The sequence below is a fragment of the Telopea speciosissima genome, chromosome 1 (genome assembly GCF_018873765.1).
Source record: "Telopea speciosissima isolate NSW1024214 ecotype Mountain lineage chromosome 1, Tspe_v1, whole genome shotgun sequence".
Taxonomy (NCBI): domain Eukaryota; kingdom Viridiplantae; phylum Streptophyta; class Magnoliopsida; order Proteales; family Proteaceae; genus Telopea; species Telopea speciosissima.
In genome coordinates this window covers 70,277,294-70,297,095 of record NC_057916.1, presented here as the reverse complement: position 1 = coordinate 70,297,095, position 19,802 = coordinate 70,277,294, and positions in this window count along the sequence as shown.

Sequence of the window (19,802 nt, the reverse complement as noted above, 5' to 3'; positions counted from 1 at the left end):
CAATCAACCTTGGTCTGGTTTGCTTTTTTTCACCATTTTTAGTTGGTTCGATCCAGTTCCACCGTTTTTGGCCAATAAGCTTTGATTCTATTCGTGCTGGTTCAATTTGGTTTCACCGGTCCAGTCTAGTTCCACCTTTTTGGGCTAGTAAGTTTTGGTTTGGATCGGGCTAGTTCGGCCTGGTTTCTCCAGTTCGGTCTAGTTCGATTCGGTTCCACCATTTTGGATCGATCTGCTTCGGTTTGTTTTCATTGTTTTGGGCTAGTTCGATCTATTTCCATCGTTTTGGGCCAATAAGCTATGGTTTTTTTCAAGCTAGTTCAACGTGATTCCCCAGTTTAGTCTGGATCGATTTGGTTCCACCATTTTGGGGCAATAATCATCGATTCGCTTCCATCATCTATTTTGGTTTTGTTTTCACTGGTTCGATCTGGTTCCACTAGTTTGGGCCAATACACTTTGGTTCTATTCGGGATGGTTCCACCATTTGTTTCAATATGTTTTGGTTTGGATCGGGCTGGTTCAACTTATTTTCAACGGTTTGGTTTGGTTCGCCTTGCTTTCATCGATTCGGGCTGGTTCCACCATTTTAGGCCAATACTTTTAGGTTTGTATTGAACTAGTTCAACCTGTTCCACCGTTTTTGACCAATAAGCTGCCGTTCGGATTTGTTCACTTTGGTTTCACCGGTTTGGTTCGATTCTACATTTTGGACCAATAAGTCTCGCTTTTGATCGGATTGGGTGGGCTTGTTTTGAACGATTTGATCCGATTCTACCGCTTTGAGTCAATACGTTTCGATTTTGATTGAGTTGGTTCAATCTGGTTCTACCATTTTGAGCAAATACAATTTGTTTTAATCGAGCTGGTCAATGCAAAAAATTGTGATGTGACCAAGGGAAATTAAAAAATGGGAAAATTTCTTAGATCTAATAGATTAAAAAAAAATTACAAAATAAGTATATTTTAAATTTGTTTTACATCCATAAAGATATATTTTAAATTTGTTTTACATCTATAAAGATATATTTTAAAAAGATTTACCCAATCCCCAAATCAGTTAGTTACCGTCCCGCCCAAATTATGAACTTCCTAATATACCCTTTGACTCAATTTTTTTCCTTAAAAAAACCACGAAAGATAATGCTTTAACCGTTTGCATTACCCAAAAAAAAAAAAAGAAAAGAATGTAACCGTTTGCACAACTTATTGAATTCCCTTTTCTATAGAGAAACTTGCAAGATTAATAGAAGTCGGTCAGGTGCTTCCCTTTATCTCTATCTCGTTATCGCTCTTTCACTCGTTAATCCTCGGTTAGGTGCTTCCCTTTATCTTAATCCTTGGTTAGGTGTTTCCCTTTATCTCTATCTCGTTATCCCTCTTTCACTCGTTAATCATCATCACTTATCTCTATCTCGTTATCCCTCTTCCACTCGTTAATCATCTTCACTAGTCCCGGTGAGTAGCTCTCTCTCACTTTCTTTGTCCCTGTTGCAGTTTTTTTTGTTTTCTACATCTAGCGAGCACCACTTTTGCTAGTTTCTGCAAGTTTCCCGTTAAATAGAAATAAGAGAGAACTCAATGAGTTGTGCAAAGTGCAAATGGTTACACTATTTTTTTGTTTTTTTGAGTAATGCAAACGGTTAAAGCATTATCTTTAGTGTTTTTTTAAGGAAAAAAATTGAGTCAAAGGGTATATTAGGAAGTTTATAGTTTGGGCAGGATGGTAACTAACTGATTTGGGGATTGGATAATCTTTTCAAAATATAACTTTATGGATGTAAAACAAATTTAAAATATACTTATTTTGTAATTCTTTTTTTAATCTAGTAGATCTAGGAAATTTTCCCTTAAAAAATCCTAGGTCTAAACCAACCAATTTTAAAGGGGAATGGTATCCCGTCTTTTCTAAAAGTGTAAGTAATACCCTTATTTGTACAAATATATAACTCTCCTATAAAAACTAAAAAGAACATACTAGAGTCGTATTTTACAGGTAGGGATGTAAATGGATAATCGAAATCCGAATCCTAATCCGTATCTGTTTAAGGACATCCATATTCGTTTAGAGATATCCGGGAAAAAATCTGAATACTTCGAAAAAAATCCGTCTGAAAAAAAATCTGAATACTTAAACATAAAAAAATTCAGTAAATTATGATTTTGAGGGTTTTCAAAGATTCAACAGGTTCTAGAATATGATGAAAAGAGAACCATGATCTAAGAGATATGGATTAAGAGTTAATATATTGTATCCACTAGGGGGGAGGAAGGTCCGGGTTACACAAGGCAGAGATGTAAACGGATGGTCGAACATCCAAATTCGATCTGCATCCGAATCTGTTTAGAGGTATCCATATTCGGCAAAGGAATATCCAAAACCAATCACATCCAATTCATTTACATCCCTAATTATACGTGTGAGGACTTGAAAAATGAGTCTATGGCGAGTTGAAGTAAGGACATCATAATTAGGAACAAAATAAAAATCCATTACACCAAGGTAATTATAATTATATTTGTTTCCTTAGTTAAATAATTTATTATAAGGTTATTGTTGATTTGAAATCTTTGATTTCCTCAATTAAGATTGTCCTTATTTTTATAGTTGGGCTATAGGTTGTTAGAATAAATCGATCCGAATAGGGACAGAATCCCAAAAGCCAGGATCTCCATAGGGCGTTCAAGAACACAATCAAATAAATAATAGAAAATAGGGATAGAACCACCAACCTTGTTTCGCATCCATAGTGATGATGATTGCAGCGAAAAATAAAGAACAAAGATCTAAGTGCTTCCCCTCTATTCCCAAAGTAACTGGCCTGATGAGAACAGCGAATGCGCAGGGACGACGAACACTGAATATCTCCCTCTCTTTCAAGAATGCACTCCTCAATAGCAATTGAGAATAATAAGTTATGATGGGTAGAGGGGGGACCTAGCTCTCCTTATATAGTAATCCCTATAGGGTCTGACTCATCACAGTCCCAATAGGAATCTATCTGGCCCACACTAAGCCAGTCCACATTAGACTTCTAATATAACTTAATGACCCCACTTTATTAGACCAAAACCCTAATTAGCCTGGTTTAAGAATTTAATTATGTCCATATGAAATTTTATTAGAACTAAAATTCTAACATTCTCCCACTTGGACTTACATTAAATTCTTTATTTTTAAAAGGATTTAAAAACAGTTTTGACCAAAACAAATCACAGGCTAACAACTCTTTAAGAAAACTTTATGTGCACAATTTTTAAAATAAATTGGTCTAGAGGTCATATTAGAAAGTCAATCCTATCCCATAGAGTTTTAGATACCGAATCATGGCGGTAACTGCATCTATGATCAAGCGACACAGAGCCTTCCATGGTCACGAGAGCCCTCAACTCTATTAACATGGATGCAATGTGGTAGTGTGGCAACGAGATAATACTCACGTAGTGATTCCTTATGTATTATCCATTTATCAGTCCAAAATTTCTCTTCTTTAAGTGGCACAGGCTCACTAGAGAAATAAACTTTGTGATTCTAACGAATCTGTATGTCTCATCAGAAATAACTCGAGTTATACTTTATATGTTACAAGACATAACTTTAGGCTAACAACTTAATGCCCCAGCCTTGCTTAAGGTTAACACATTCCTTAAGACTTTAAAATCAGAAATATATACATCATGTCAATAAATAAAACACTCATGTGTTTAAAAGAAACTGCATGCAATGACACCTGATATATATATAAATCAAAGTTTACCATAAGGTAAAAATTACAGATGAAAATAAACTTTGTTTTACAATGGAGCAAAACAACTCCCACTAACCAACTGCATCCCATGATGCTTCTAAATCCATGCTTATGACATGTCTTTCAAAACACAAGGGCAGATTAGGGGATCTATAACCATATCTTCTGTACCAATATGCTCCACTGCAATGTCACCTTTCTTTACTATCTCCTTTATGGTCAAATACTTGACCTTCATGTCCTTAGACCCTCTAAGTTCTTTATTATTGTTTATAAACAACACAGCAAAACTGTTATTACTATATGTCTGGATGGGTCTATCCACAGAATCTAAAATGGTCAACTACTTTATGAGATTCCTGAGTCAAATAACCTGAGTAGCAACCCCATGGCATGCTACAAACTTTACCTGTATAGTCAATGTGGTTATCAATGTTTGTTTTGTACTGTTCCATAATACTACCCTTTCTGCCATTAGAAAAACATAACCAGATGTGGATCTCCTATCATTCTCACAGCTAGCAAGGTCGGAATCTGTATGACCCACTAGCTTGAGTTTAGGAATGTGTCTTTATGTTACATATAATCTTTTGTCCCCTACAAGTACCATAATACTTTCTTGGTAGCAACCCAGTGGCTAAGACTAGGATCTGACTGATATCTGCCAAGAAAACACATCACAAAAGTAATATTCGGTCTGGTACAGACCTGAGCATACATGATACTACCTAGTGCGCTAGTATAAGGCACCTCATTATGTCATCCTTCTCAGCTTCATTTTTTGGGCACTGTGTAGGGCTCAGTTTGAGAACATGAACATTCCCAGGTTTGCAATGCAGCATACTGAACCTCTCCTGAATACGATCAACATAAGCCCTCTGAGAAAAACTTAGTAAACGACGAGAACGATCCTTATGGATCTCAATGCCAAGGACAAAAGAAACCTCACCAAGGTCCTTCATGTCAAATTCCCTAGATAATAGTTGCTTTCATTTATGCAACATCCCTAGGTCATCGCTAGCAAGCAGGATGTCATCCATATAAAATATGAGAAAACAGAATTTGCTCCCACTGACCTTAGGTTATATACACTGATCCGCTTTGTTTTTCACAAAATCGAATAAAGTCACGACAATATCAAACTTTAAATACCACTGCCTGGAAGCTTATTTGAGACCGTAAATAGACTTCTTGAGTCCACGCAAGATGGTCTGAACCATCCACCGCAAGACCCTCAGGTTTAATTCAACAAGCTCCCAAACATCATTATGTTTCATCGATTTCACCTCATCTCTCATTACATCTAACCACAAATCTAACTGAGAACTAGAAACAACGCCTGAATAAGTAACTGGATCAACAACACGATCAATGTCGTAGTCATGTTCTCTCAGATAGACCTCATAGATAGATGGTATTTCTGAATTTCTCCCCTTAATGGATTTCCGTGATGGTGCTACCACTGCCTCACCCTGAATCTGAGAAATCTCAGCTGAAACTGCATCAATGATAGGATCCTCAATCGCATCCTGATTGAGAGGAATCTCATCAGGTGCTACATGAATGTCAAGGATCGTTATCAATATCAGGCTCCTGAACTCCAGCAGGTGTAACTAATGGCGTGGTATGCCCCACATCCGTCTGAATAGGTAGAAGAACATGTACCGATGTACCAACCATGTCACTATCTCGAACAGTCTGAGAACAATCATTCCTTTTGGCCATATCAAATTCTAGAAACTTTGCTGCCTATAAGTCCACAATCCTAGTGCCTCCGCAGGGATTATAAAATTTATATCCCTTCGAATGATCTGGGTAGCTAACAAAATAGTAATGAGTAGTCCTGGGATCCAACTTGTTCAAAGTCGGATAATATAATTTTACTTTTGCAGGGCACCCTAAACTCTAAGATGATTTCTGGGTTTAGTAACTACATGGTTAAGGATACAAGGAGTAGTTTTCAAAAAACTTCTCCCATAAGAACTTAGGTAAAATTTGTCTTACTAATCATACTCTTCACCAATGCGGTTATGCCTTTCGGCGACACCATTTTTCTCAGGATTTTCTGGCATAGTAAATTGACCAACTATCGCAGAGTCCTCTTAGTATTTGGCAAACAGGCCCTTAAGCTATCCAGCATCGCCATGTCTGCCATAATACTCACCCCCACGATCGAATTTAATAATTTTAATAACTTTCCCCAACTGTTTCTCAACTTCAGTCCCAAAAATCTTGAACTTGTTAAGAAATTCAGACTTTTCTTTAATTAAGAACAGATAGCCATATCGGGAGTAGTCGTCTGTTAAAAGTGATGAAATAAAAAATTCCTACACAATGTGGCTGAATAGGGACCACTGATGTCAATGTGAATGACCTCCAACAGGTCAGAACTATAGACTACAGTTTTCTTCTTTATCTTGGTCATCTTTCCCTTACATCAGTCTACATAAGTTTCTAGATCACTTTCGAGAGTAGGTAGGATGTCAGACTTTATCAGTCTTTCCACTCTTGCCTTAGAAATATGACCTAACATCTTATGCCACAATGTGAAAGACCATTCTTTAGGTAAGGGTCTTTTGAAAACAACGTTTTCAACATTATGGAAGGCATAGATATCATTGGAAAATAAACACAGTCTGTACAATCCATTGGACGTAATGCAGGAACCAACTTTATTTGAAACAAATTTATCATACTGTTCTTTATTTCAAAATGGTAACTACCAATGTCCAACACTGAAATCGAAATTAAATTTTGCCTGAAGGATGGTACATAAAAAGTATTCTTTACAGTCAAATTAAAACTAGAAACTAGTAATAAAATGATATCTCCCACGAACTTTACGTCAATCATATCCATCGTTCCCTATGACAAGTCTTGATTCATCCTGATTTGGCCTCTTCCAATTTATGAATCCCTGTATGGTAAAGGCAACTTAGTTAGTTGCCCCGCCATCTAGCCTCCAAGAACTGGGTGAGGCTTATGATAGATTGGATTTCCAAATAAAAGTCAAAGAATCGTTATGTGATGGCTTGGGTTTTGATAACCAAGTCTTGTATTTGTTGCAGTCCTTCTTTATGTGACCCTTCTTTTTGCAAAAGAAGCAGCGATCACTCTCTTTCTTGAAAGAGTATTTCTTAGGTCCCAAATTGTTAATCCGATCGCACTCTTTATTGGCAGACTTATGAGTATGGTTTTTAGACTTTTCACTCTCATGGGATTTGAAAATAACAAGTAGTTTCTCTTCCTCGGATACAACCCTAGAAATAAGATCATCGATATTCTAGACACCGTCCTGGGAAAGGTAGTTGATTTTGATGATGTCAAAATCAGAAGGTAGGGTATTAAGAACTTGATGAACAATCAAGGCATCAGGAAGAGCAATATTCAAGGCTTTGATTTTGGTTTGATAGTCAATCATCCAAACAATATAATCCCTAATACCCCAGAACCATGATATTTCATATTAAATAGCCCTTGCAGAAGTCTCCCAATCTTAGCATTCGATGAAACTTGGTATCTCTTGGAAATTGCATCCAGCAATACTCTGGTAGTACATTTATCAGGTAGACCACTCTTAAGGTGTTCCGGTATCGACCTCTTTATAGATAGTACAGCTAAGCAATTATTCTTTTCCCATGCAGAATGCATAAATTTTTCATCCTCAGTACTATCAGCTGTTAGGTCCATTGATTTATCTATAACAAGGGACGTATGCACATTTGCCATCTCCATGGTAAACATAATGTTCTCTTTCCACTTCTTAAAATTTGACCCAGTAAGAATCTCAATAGTGACCATGTTATTATTGACAAAAAAGGTAACTGAAAATTTAAACAATAAACAGTACAATAATCAGCATGATGCAAGTACAGCTTGAAACCTTATAAGCTAATGAGAATTTTACACACATCGTTGTGAAAACACCTTTTGGCTGAATTCCCAACATGCAATTGCAAAAATCCCTACATACAGCTCAACTTTCAAAATCCACCACCTTTGGGTGTGCAGAATTCTAGGGTCAGCCTATTCATATGCATACTGTGTACCCCTTCAAGTACCAATACATGACCACCACCTTTGGGTGTATGACCACACATTAGAGTTGAAGGACATCCCACAACTGTATGAGACCGGTGTTTCACAAATCCAACAAGGAAGGTCGCTTTGGCGGCTGCATCCTGTCGAACCTATGGAACCCTCTCTTGGGATATTCCAAAATTACGTACATCCTTAAATAAATTGTGTTATTTTATACTTTATGACAAGGGACTTAACTGTCTCAAAATTAACACAAATATGCCAACAGTATTGTTCATCAAAGTAGGTATTCCAGTAAGTCAGAAAATTAGTTCGGTTCCCAATGGAACGAATCGACAAATTTCAGAATAAGGCATGCATCAAAAGAATACCAAGAATATTTAAAATATGCATATCTGTTTTTAATGTCTTAAAACTAACACAAAATCCAACGATTCTGTTCATCAAGGTAGGTATTCCAGCAAGTCAGAAAATTAGTTCGATTCCCAATGGAACGAATCGACAAATTCCAGAATAGGGCATGCATCAAAAGAATACCAAGAATATTTAAAATATGCATATCTGTTTTTAATGTCTTAAAACTAACACAAAATCCAACGATTCTGTTCATCAAGGTAGGTATTCCAGCAAGTCAGAAAATTAGTTCGGTTCCCAATGGAACGAATCGACAAATTCCAGAATAGGGCATGCATCAAAAGAATATCAAAAATATTTAAAATATGCATATCTGATCAAAACAAAGGGCACCACTGTGTAGAGCACAGAAAAACAGAGCCAACGTAAAAAACGGGACCCCAAACGGAGTCTCGTAGCCCCCAGAAAATCCGGTCAAAGTTTTCAGCCCAAAATGGTTGACTGTACTGGTTTGACCGGTCTGAAGGGTCAAACCGGTTCAGTTCTGGACCAAACCCGGTCCATCAAATCGGTTCATTTATGGTCCAATCGGGCCCGGGTCAACGGGTTAGAAAATGGGTCGACCCGACCCGGGTGGCGCACGTTAGCATCACCCATAAATAATATCAGGCGCACGATAGCAAAACCCAGAATCCCCTTTTTTTTTTTTTTTCTTAACTTCTACCGGCGAGTGAGATCACCCGCTGCTGCCGCTGGCGCGTGAGAGCGCGCCCGACAGCCGTCGACCGTGATCCACCCACCAAAAATTCTGATTTTCCGAGCTCTATGCCCCCATGTGATAAGATTCTATTTTCGCCGGCTAAAAAAATCGACAGAATGCCAGTGTCCGTACAGGTTTTTGGAAAACTGGAAAAAACCCTAAAAACCTTGATTCGAATCAAAAAAATTTCGATTCCCTTATTATGTTATATTATTTTGAATCCATATAGGTTCAAGAACGGATCTATGGAGGCTCTGATACCACATGCTAGAATAAATCGATCCGAATAGGGACAAAATCCCAAAAGCCAGGATCTCCATAGGACGTTCAAGAACACAATCAAATAAATAATAGAAAATAGGGATAGAACCACCAACATTGTTTCGCATCCATAGTGATGATGATTGCAGCGAAAAATAAAGAACAAAGATCTAGGTGCTTCCCCTCTATTCCCAAAGTAACTGGTCTGATGAGAATACCGAATGCGCAGGGACGACGAACACTGAATATCTCCCTTTCTTTCAAGAATGCACTCCTCAATAGCAATTGAGAATAATAAGTTGTGATGGGTGGAGGGGGGACCTAGCTCTCCTTATCTAGTAATCCCTATTGGGTCTGACTCATCACAGTCCCAATAGGAATCTATCTGGCCCACACTAAGCCAGTGCACATTAGACTTCTAATATAACTTAATGACCCCACTTTATTAGACCAAAACCCTAATTAGCCTGGTTTAGGGATTTAATTATGTCCATATGGAATTTTATTAGAACTAAAATTCTAACATAGGTTTCTTGGCCCTATATCATCTCTGAATTCGTGGATATTCTATGAGTAATGAAAGAAAATGTATTGAAAATTTTTTTCAGCAAAATTATAAAATTGGATTTGAGACACAAAGAGAGGTTTTTTTTTAGCAAATAGGAAGGGGTAAGCAACCTGCAACATCTTGGCTGCCTTGCTCGTGACGAGCTACCCATGAAAAAACAAAACCTACATCCCAATCTTGTTGGAGATTTTCAACATAATGGTGTTGGGAATAGTCCCGCATTGGAAACGTAGGAGTATATACTTTGGTATATTTAATGTAGCCCTATCTATAGTTTAAGTTATTAAACAAAAGGTTGCTACGGTGTATGTGCGAGCTACCGTGTATGGGCGAGGTCTTTCGTCCAAGTGCGCACGCGCGGCGTGGGCAGTGGGCTGTAGAGGCGTTAGTGGCGCACGTACTTGGCGCTTTGCACGCTTCGAGCAAGATCTGATCAGGACCGTTCCTTTTGATCAAGTGGTCCGATTTGAATCTGGATGAGATCAACGTATTCAGTTGATCAACAGTTATGGTGGTTAAATTTCTGGACGGTTTAGATTGTACAGTTACGATCTAGCGTGCATCGCTTCGAGCAAGATCTGATCAGGACCGTTCCTTTTGATCAAGTGGTCCGATTTGAATTTGGATGAGATCAACGTATTCAGTTGATCAACAGTTATGGTGGTTAAATTTCTGGACGGTTTAGATCGTACAGTTACGATCTAACGGACCAGGTTCAAATTGATCAACAGTTATGACTGTTATGTGTTTGGATGGTTTAGATCGTAACTGTACGATCTAACGGCCCAGATTCAAAGATGGAAGAATCCATCAGTTGGGAATAGGTGCCAAGTGGTTTATTAATATTCAGAGGATTTTCAAATTTGGAGACATCCCAAAAACGTTCTCTTCTTCTCCTCATTCTCAGAGTGATCTTGCAGAGAGTCTATTTTGCTGCAGGAAACAGATTTCTTTGCTACTGGCTTTCTTGTTTTCAAAAGGCTTTCTGAAACCGTTTCTAGGCTTCGTTTGTGCAATACGCAGCCAAGATAATCAACGCAGTTTTAGGCTTCATTGTATCCTGGGATACAATTCGTCTGCAACCTATTTGCATTTGGAAGTAGGGACGAATTTCGTCTTAAGGAAAGCGACTCTGTAACGCACCTTGAAGGTTCAAGCCAATTCCTGTTCTAACAAATCTGACATTTGAATGCAAAATTATAGCTTCCAGAAGTTTTTACAATCGAAATCATTTTTTTTTTCTAGTACGGGCTAGGTATGGGATCGGCCCCAATTCAATTGGTCATACCTAGGGATGTAAACGAATAGCCGAAATCTGTTTTCGTATCCGTGTCCGTATCTGTTTAGTACTATCCGAATCCGTCCGAAAGCTAAACGGATACGGATACGGATAGGCTATAGCTATCCGAAAAACTATATTTCCATGTAAACGGATAAAATATCCGATCTGTATCCGTACCCGTTTAGCACTATCCGAATCCGTCCGAAAGCTAATCGGATGCGGATGCAGATATAGCACTATCCGAGCTGAATCCGATCCGTCTACATCCCTAGTCATACCGCTCGAACCGATGAACGGTAACAAAGTTATGCCTTTGCAAAGTTGTCGATAAATTTACCAATTGAGCAGCTAAAAGTTTTTTTTTTCTTTGGAGGGGGGGAGGGGTGGGGGGTCAGCTAAAAATTCACTAAAATAAAAACTCAATAATTTGGATATACCTTTGTGGGCTACAGTTTCTTAAAACCGCGGCTAAAGATCCCACACAAGTAGTATGGTAAATGATCACTTTTCTTGTAGTGCAGAAGCACTCTAAATTAAGGTTTAACATTTTTAAACCTCCTAGTCTTTAGGAAAAGAAAAAAAAAAAAATTTCATGGGCTGATTATGTAAAAGCCTGCCGCCCCTTTGTTACCAGTAACCATCCCACTTCTATTTCAACCAAAACCCACCCAACCCCATGGGTAACCACCCTTAAACAAATCATCTGCTTGAAGTATTCAAAATTAAAAGCTTGTCCTCACTCTTATCAGCTAGAATGGTCGATGCACCCATTTAATGAACTCCAACTTGTCTAACTATCACATGGGGGAGAGTTTTCTATCTGGAAGCGTGGCTCCTGTGCCAGAATGGGTCAATGGGAACACACGTGGAAGCATGAATAGGGCCAAAATTTTTGTCTTTCATAGGAGCAGGACTGTCATTTTGTAAGGACCACACTCCCAAACATGCTCCTTTTCCCCTATTATATATGGCTCCAATGGATCTGATGATTGAGACACATCATAACCGTCCAACCTAAAGACTTATCTACCATCAATTTATTTAGAACAACTCAGTTGTTGGGATTTCATATCTTGGACATGGATCTTATTTCTTTGGTGGGACATGTCTCCCTCATTAACCTTAGTTCCATTTCTCAAGGAAGCCCTAGCATATATACAGTGCCCATTACCCATATGGAAGAATATAAGTGACAACATTACCAAAACAAACAAAATATAAGTGACAATTGAAATGGCCCACATTACGATGCTTTTGTGTAAAAAAAGTCAACCTTATCAAATGGTTTTTAAGTCATATCCAAAGTAGGGGGACCTCACAGGGATAGTTGATGCTTCTCGGCTTCTCCCTCCAAGAGAAAAGTTGGTACTTGGTAGCCTATATTTGAGGCCCAACTCCATGAGATAAATAATAGTTTCTCAATGTATCTCCTAAAGAAATCTAGAAATCCTAGATCCTACACTTCTTTATGTGTTAGTAAATGCAATGAAAAGGGCGTACCCAATGCATGAGGCTCCTGTCATTGCGGGATTTGGGGAAGGTCATAATATACGTAGTCTTATTTCTGTTTCGTAGAGAGAATGTTTTTCAATTCGAATCCACGACTACTACTCGCAATGGAGCAATCTTATCATTGTGTCGAGATTCACTGGTAAGTGCTACTACGTAGATCCAAGGGTAGAAATCAATCGGCAATGTAAATGGATGGATAAGATCAGTATCTGGGTCCACATAGAAAGTATGGACTAGGGGAGGGGAAGGTCCTAGGATGTATTGATGAAGGTGTTAGACCTTAGATTGCCATCTTACACTAGAGAAAATTAAAGGAATGCTAGAGAGTTGCATGTCACATGCATGCAAGGCTCTAGTCACTTAGTATATATGAGTGTGTAAGTGAAGTGAAGCACAAATGGGCATGGAATCATGGTGTTTGTAGCGTGAATCAAAGGTTAAATGTCTCTAGATATTGCTTATAAAAAGAATAATAAAACCCACCATAAAAAGAGCTGAAAAAGAAAGAAAGAAAGAAAGAAAGGTGTGGAGGGAGCAAGCGAGAGTACAGAAAAGTAAGTTATTAGAATTAGATATAAGATGTCTTCCATGGTTAAAAAGAGAGAAACTTCATGCATGGTTTACTCACAAGCTTGGTATATATACTTTGAATGATGTAAAACGGAAACCCTTTTGACACTTTTTCATGTTTTTTATTCTTGAAAGCCTCTTAAGGGTGTTAAGTTGGCCACTTGTGTAGGTACTTGTTACCTTTCACATTTAGTTATCAAGCGTGTGTGCTCTTGCAGTTAAGTCATGAAGAGTGTTTGAAATATATATATATATATATATATATATATAAGAAGGGTAGTGGGGTTTTGATCCTTCTTCCATTAATATTGTGAATCCCATCTATTCTCTTACAGGTAAAAAATGGTAGTGATTACGTGGGGTCCACCTTCCTCTATTAGATGTACTTGACATCAAGTATGGGCAGGCAAATTGAGAGGATAAAAATTCCTAGTTTGTATGTAAAGGAAAAAATTACATTTGGGAATTAACTACCAGCCCATCTTAGAAAGAAATGAAGTGAAGTGGGTTTTATTCTCTTATCAAGCAAATGGATTGGGCAGCTAATTACTTTAAACAGAGTATTCTTAAGCCATGATTCTTCTTGAGAATCTTATCTAGATTCCTCTCTAGCTATCTCATTGCCTCTTTTTGCAGATGGAAGGAAAGTATGAATATGTTGAAAGAAAATCTGATATCCTGACGTATCCAGCCTTGGGAATCGTTGAGAAAATGGGGGTGGGGTGAGCTGAGGTGAAGGGAAATGCACAATGGATTGCTATGGCTCCTTTAGGCTAGAGACCACCCAACACGTAAGTGGAGAAATGGATATTCATGATGGAATATCATCTCTAAAGCATAGTCTTGATCGAACAATCCTGATTTTGTCAAATCATCAGCCACTTTGTTTGTAGCTCTTGGTTTCCATTGAAATTGAAATTGTAGTTTTGGAGTAGCAGACAGACGTTCATAGAATCGTATTTGTAGGGTTAACTTAAGGCTTAAGCCTTAAGGGAGTAAAAAACTATAAGGTAAAAGCTATTAGGGTTTTGATGAGGTGGGTAATTTGGTTCGGATTCGGTTAGATCCGTCGGTTTAGTGGCTAGATCCGGATTTGGACTGAACCGAATTATAAACACATATTTTAGATTTAGAACTTAACTTGATTATATTCGGTTTCGGTTTTGGTTCAACATTGACACCCTTAATTGAAAGAACGAGTTTTCATTTTCCATCACCTATAGTGAAGAGAAAATCTCTTAAACCACAGATTTTGATGGTTAGATATAGAACTCAAAAAGGGTATTTCGGTCCATCAACAATAGCGAGGGGGAGGTAATTATAAGATTGCATTGTGGAAAAATGAGAACCGAAAACAATGTAGAAAGGAATAGAAATCAAAACAACAATGACACACTGCACATAAGGATTTACGTGGTTCAACAAAATTACCTAGTGAGATGAGACCTACTTCACTATCAATGAAGAAAAATGTTACATCCATTCGTCCTTAAACTTCTCACTCCTCTCTTAGATTAAAGATAAAACCACTTTGGTACAAACATAGAGCCAACCCTACATAAGCACATATTACCGAAATACCTATATAGTAAGACATCATACTCCCAACACACATGATGGGTCACTATTCCATGAGACCTATCAAATGAATGAAAACTCTCCTCTCTTGAATATTAAGATAGTTTCCCTCACCTTTCCCCATTTTAATCAAGTGAGGTAAGATTGAAAAGAACAGTTCCAAGTAGGAAAAATAGGAAAGAATTACTTAATAGAAAACATTAATATTAACTCTTTCTTTGGAAGATCTTTGGATGAGGGCATTACCTGCAACTAACAACTTAATTGTAGGTACTATTGCCTAAAAAGAGAGGTCCCTTATAACTATAGAAACCTCAAATCAACATCGAACACAACTTTTTCCATACCCAAGGAGTTAGGTGATCAATATCACATCCATCAGAAAATGATTCTTCAAGCAATGACATGTTTGGTTAATGAGTCATGCCTAAAGTTGCGAATTTGATACGAGTGTTTCCAATTAAACAAAATATTTTGCGAATTCGGGATTCTTTACATATAAACAGATTTTTTTTTATTATTTTTTTTACTGGGATTTGGTCACGATTCAATATGAATCGTTATTCCCTCCAATTCCCTCCAATTCGCTGCCTATTTCAATTCTTCCAATTTCTCATATAAGAGTGGAAATAACCACCCCACCACCTGCACAAACACATTTCCGCTCCCATGCAAGTTTTTTAGATATTTGAAGAAGAAAGTACTTACGAAGGATCACGTTATTGTCTCATTCCTTGTCAGCTTTTGTGAGTGTTAAGACCGGCTTTAGAAGGTTTTGTTTGATTTCTCTTTTCTTCACCGTACCTAAGGGTGTAATTTGGAACCGAAATTGAATATCAAAATGAAATCGATCGCTTAAATTCATATCCCGAAATTGAATATCAAAATGAAATCGATCGCTTAAATTCATATCGAACCGAAGGAGAAGCGGGACTGTTTCGGTATTTAGAAAAGACATCTTCCTTGGTTTGATACGGTATGGGTTTCTAAGGTAAAACCGTTCGATATGTACCGAACTGTACTGAATTGTCTGTTTTTTAATCAAACCAAGGATACCGATTATACAATTTATATTCCACAAAAGTCAAAACACTAAGTCCCAAAGACCTAAGTTCTTAACCATTCTAATCCTATTCATGAATAATAAATAGGACCAATATTAAATATGACCTACGATGCATCTGTGCTTTTGTTGCCTTGTGGGTGGGTTGGAACCAGATTAAAAATACTGAGATGCTAAGATAATAGGGGTATCAATCGGTCGGGCTTGCTCGGTCTCGGTCGGGCCTCACCAATTTTAGAGGCTACACCGTGTCTGACCGTTTAGGCATTCGGGTTTGCCTTGGACGGATTTGCCTTGGTTTCATTTCGGTCGATCGGTGTTCGGTCTTTAATCGGGGCAGCCTTATTCGGGCTAAATGGGCCTAAACCGGGTCTAAAACGGCTAATGAGCCGTTTAACTCTAAACGGTCTCTAACCGGTGTGGGCTTACTAATTGACATGCAACCAGAATTTTAAGTTCAAACCATCACACCGTTGGGCACTCACTGTACACCTCAACTCAAAATCAAATAAAATTTATCCCAACTAAAATAGCAGCAGAACATCGAATAGAAACACATCTAACAAAGTAAGTAGAGGGAAAAATAATAGTAGCACAACACCGAATAGAAACACTTCTAACAAACTAAGAGGGTAATAAAAAAATAGCAACACAACACCAAATAGAAGCACATCTAACAAAGTAAGATCTAAAAACTAAAACAAAGTTTCATCTCACCTATGTTAAGTGTATCTAAATCTAACCAATAAATGTCAAAGACCAACAAAAAAACAAACAAAAAAAAAAGGAAATTTGGAGGGAAGGGGAGGGGAAGTTTATAAGTTAAAGGGTCGAGCTGGGTCGGGCTGCAACAGGGCGGTTTAGGTCAGGCCTGAAATCAGTTGGTCCGGTCGGACGCCCAACAGGCTAGGACCCCACACTGAGACCGCCCGATTACTAAACATGTCGGGCTGGCCGGGCTTTAACCTGGCAACCTAGATCGGGCCGGGCCTAGAATTGACACCCCTATAAGATAGTGCCTACTAAGGAACCGAATAAGGAATCAGATCCAAGCTGAATAAGGATCTGTATGTATACCAAATAGAAACTATACCAAGCCGGTTCAGTATTGGTATTAGAATAAAGTAATGTTCTTGGTACGACACAGTTTTGGTATCTACTTTCTATCTTTTGTACCGAACTAAAATTGGACCGAATAACCGATACTTTATCGATTGACACCCATAACCTTATGTGAAATGAGAATCTATTCATCTAGGGGTGTTAATTCCAGGCCTGGCCCGACAGAACCGACTGAGCCCATCGGCTAAAGCCCGGCCCGGCCCAGCCTGTTAAACCCGCCACATTTAGTAATTGGGGTGGTCCTGGTGTGGGGTCTTAACCCGTCGGGCACCCGACCTTATTTGCTGGTTTTGAAACCTTGTGAACTGAATATTTATAAATTATTCATGACCCCACCCCCACTTTGGTTCTGTCTTATTAGTCGTCCTCACAATCGTGAGTGATATTCAATAGGATATCTAATAAAAAGGGATCAAGCAGGCTCCACATTGAATAATTAATATATTCTAGTACTCTTAATCTGTTAAGGCCCGGTTAAGGCCCGAAACTCGACCTAGCCTGACTAGGCCAGGCCCGAAGGTTTAAAACAGGCGATCACAGTATAGGCTTTAAGCACCGAGAGGCCCGGCTAGGCCTAACCGAACCCGACCGAGCCCGACTGGTTGACACCCCTACTATTCATCCATGGTGAATTTACACTATGATTGGAATCTGAGGAGCAAATGTCATAATCAATTCTTGCTCCCTTTATAGTTCAAGATTCGAAATACTTATCCAATTCAATCGAAGGATCAGATCTCGTGGATGAAGAGATTCTCTATTCACCTTGGGTTAAGAGAAAGTGGATCTCAATGATAAAATCCACCTTGTTGTTCTCTTATTGATACAGTCGGTGGTGTACGTGGCTGATTAGATCAGCATTTACGAGTGCAAGAAATACGAGACACACCTATTAAAAAGAAGAGAGAGGTTTCCCCACATTGTCAATGTGGGGAGGAATCTTAATAATACACCAATGGTTGTCCTGAAAAAGGTATCATCCATAAAGGATGCACATTTTCAAAATAAGTGAGAAAAATAATATTAAAAAAAAAGGATAGTTATCCATGTAACAATGGAAAGTGATCTTCTGAAAACCACAAGATAAATCTGAGCCATCCATTTTTATGGTTTTTTTAATTTAAACCTCTTGTTCCTACTCAAAGTTGACAATGCACAGTAATGAAGTACTGGTACACATGTATGGATATACACGAGAAGTGTGCCAATGCAGAAAGGGTTTTTCAATTGAAGTAGACTCTGGAATTTGATGTGTGACTAATCTAGACCATGTCATCTGTCGACATGATAGAAAAGAGGCTGGCCTTGTGACATTTGAAAAAATAACAGACCTTTGTGGTAATAATAATAATTCGCCTAAAAAAATCATATAAAAGGAAAACTGCATACTGGCAGCCTGACAATCTTTTGAGTCCATTATATTTTTTAAAATAAAGTCACCATCAAGTTGGTCCATCTAATTTGTGAAACTATCTAAAAACCATAAAGCCCATTGATTAAAAAAACAATATACTCAAATCCAATGGTTAGAACTCATAGGATTCATCTGAATTTGGGGTTTAGATTTGTCAAAGATTGAGTTATTAGGGATGATGAAAAAGATATAAGATGAAATAAAAAGTCAGTATTCAGTGAGAAGAAGAAGAAGAAGAAGGAGGAGGAAGAGGAGGAGGAGGAGGAGGAGGCTTAAACTATAATTTGGACCAAGGTCTTTCCATTGATCTTCTCTGGTGCTAAAGTCATTAATCCAAGTTCACCAAACGTGTGGCATAAATCATGCTGACTAAAGATTGTTGAATTGTCAATTTTTGGTCCTAAAAAACAAAAAATAAAATTTATTTTGATGTCAATAGCCAATAGGTGATGATCTTAGGACAACAATTACCTACCCAAATTACTGCCTTCCATTGAATCTGAGAAGAAGAAGCCCAGTCCAGATCCACCCAATCTTGTAGACCACATTTAAAATTGACCACTTGGGTGAGTTGGGTCTGGGTAGTTGATGTCTTATCCTATCAATAGGGGTAGATTCCAATTGGATGGTCTGGATGGACATACATTTTTTCTATGCATAGTTCAGTTTAATAGTTTTTGGGGAAGAAGAATGCAGCCTAGTTGTGTGACCCTGCACAAACGTAAGGGCATGTGAAATTACCACCCACCTCCAATGAAGTAAAAAATTCCATCTATATTGATGCCTTTGCGCACTCTCATCGGCCCTCACATTGTTGCAAGGACCACCCGACCAAACAAAAATCCCTTGGGAGAGGCTTCCCATGAGATCAGAATAAGGAACCATCACCAATGAGAGAGCAGGAAATAGATTCGTTCAATGGAAAACTCACATTTAGTCTGAATAGAGAGAGTGTTAATGTGAACGTCATTACTCATTATATGAGTGGGCATGAGAAGGAATCAAACTCCCTTGTCATGAGGATCTTTTTCCCTATAGTTTATTACCCAAAAGAGCCACCCCTCTTTTGATGGATTAAAAAGTCTCATTGATGGAAGCAAGTTGGAGTGTTGATGCACGCTTTTCCTCAAATTATCATTCAAATATGTCAACTCCATTAATCAATCAATTAATTAGATTTTGATTCTATAAATTATATGGAATAATTATAAACTAAAAAGAATTTCAATTATTTTAGAAATTTTTACAATAAAAATAGAAATAAAAATAAAAACAAAAACTCTTTTAGGAAATTGCTACAATGCCTTTAGGATCGTCAGAATTTACTATAGAGGATAAAGGAAACAAAAAGCATTTATGTCATTTACTTCGATTCAGAGGTAAAAAAGGCTTTTCAGAAAAAGAAGGGATTTTGATACTTTCTACTATCAGAGAGAGGTCACCTTTTAAGATTTCCTTACTTAGGACAGAGTAAATTTGACTAATATTTAAGGCTATTATGGTAACTTAATAAATCATTAATTTTCCT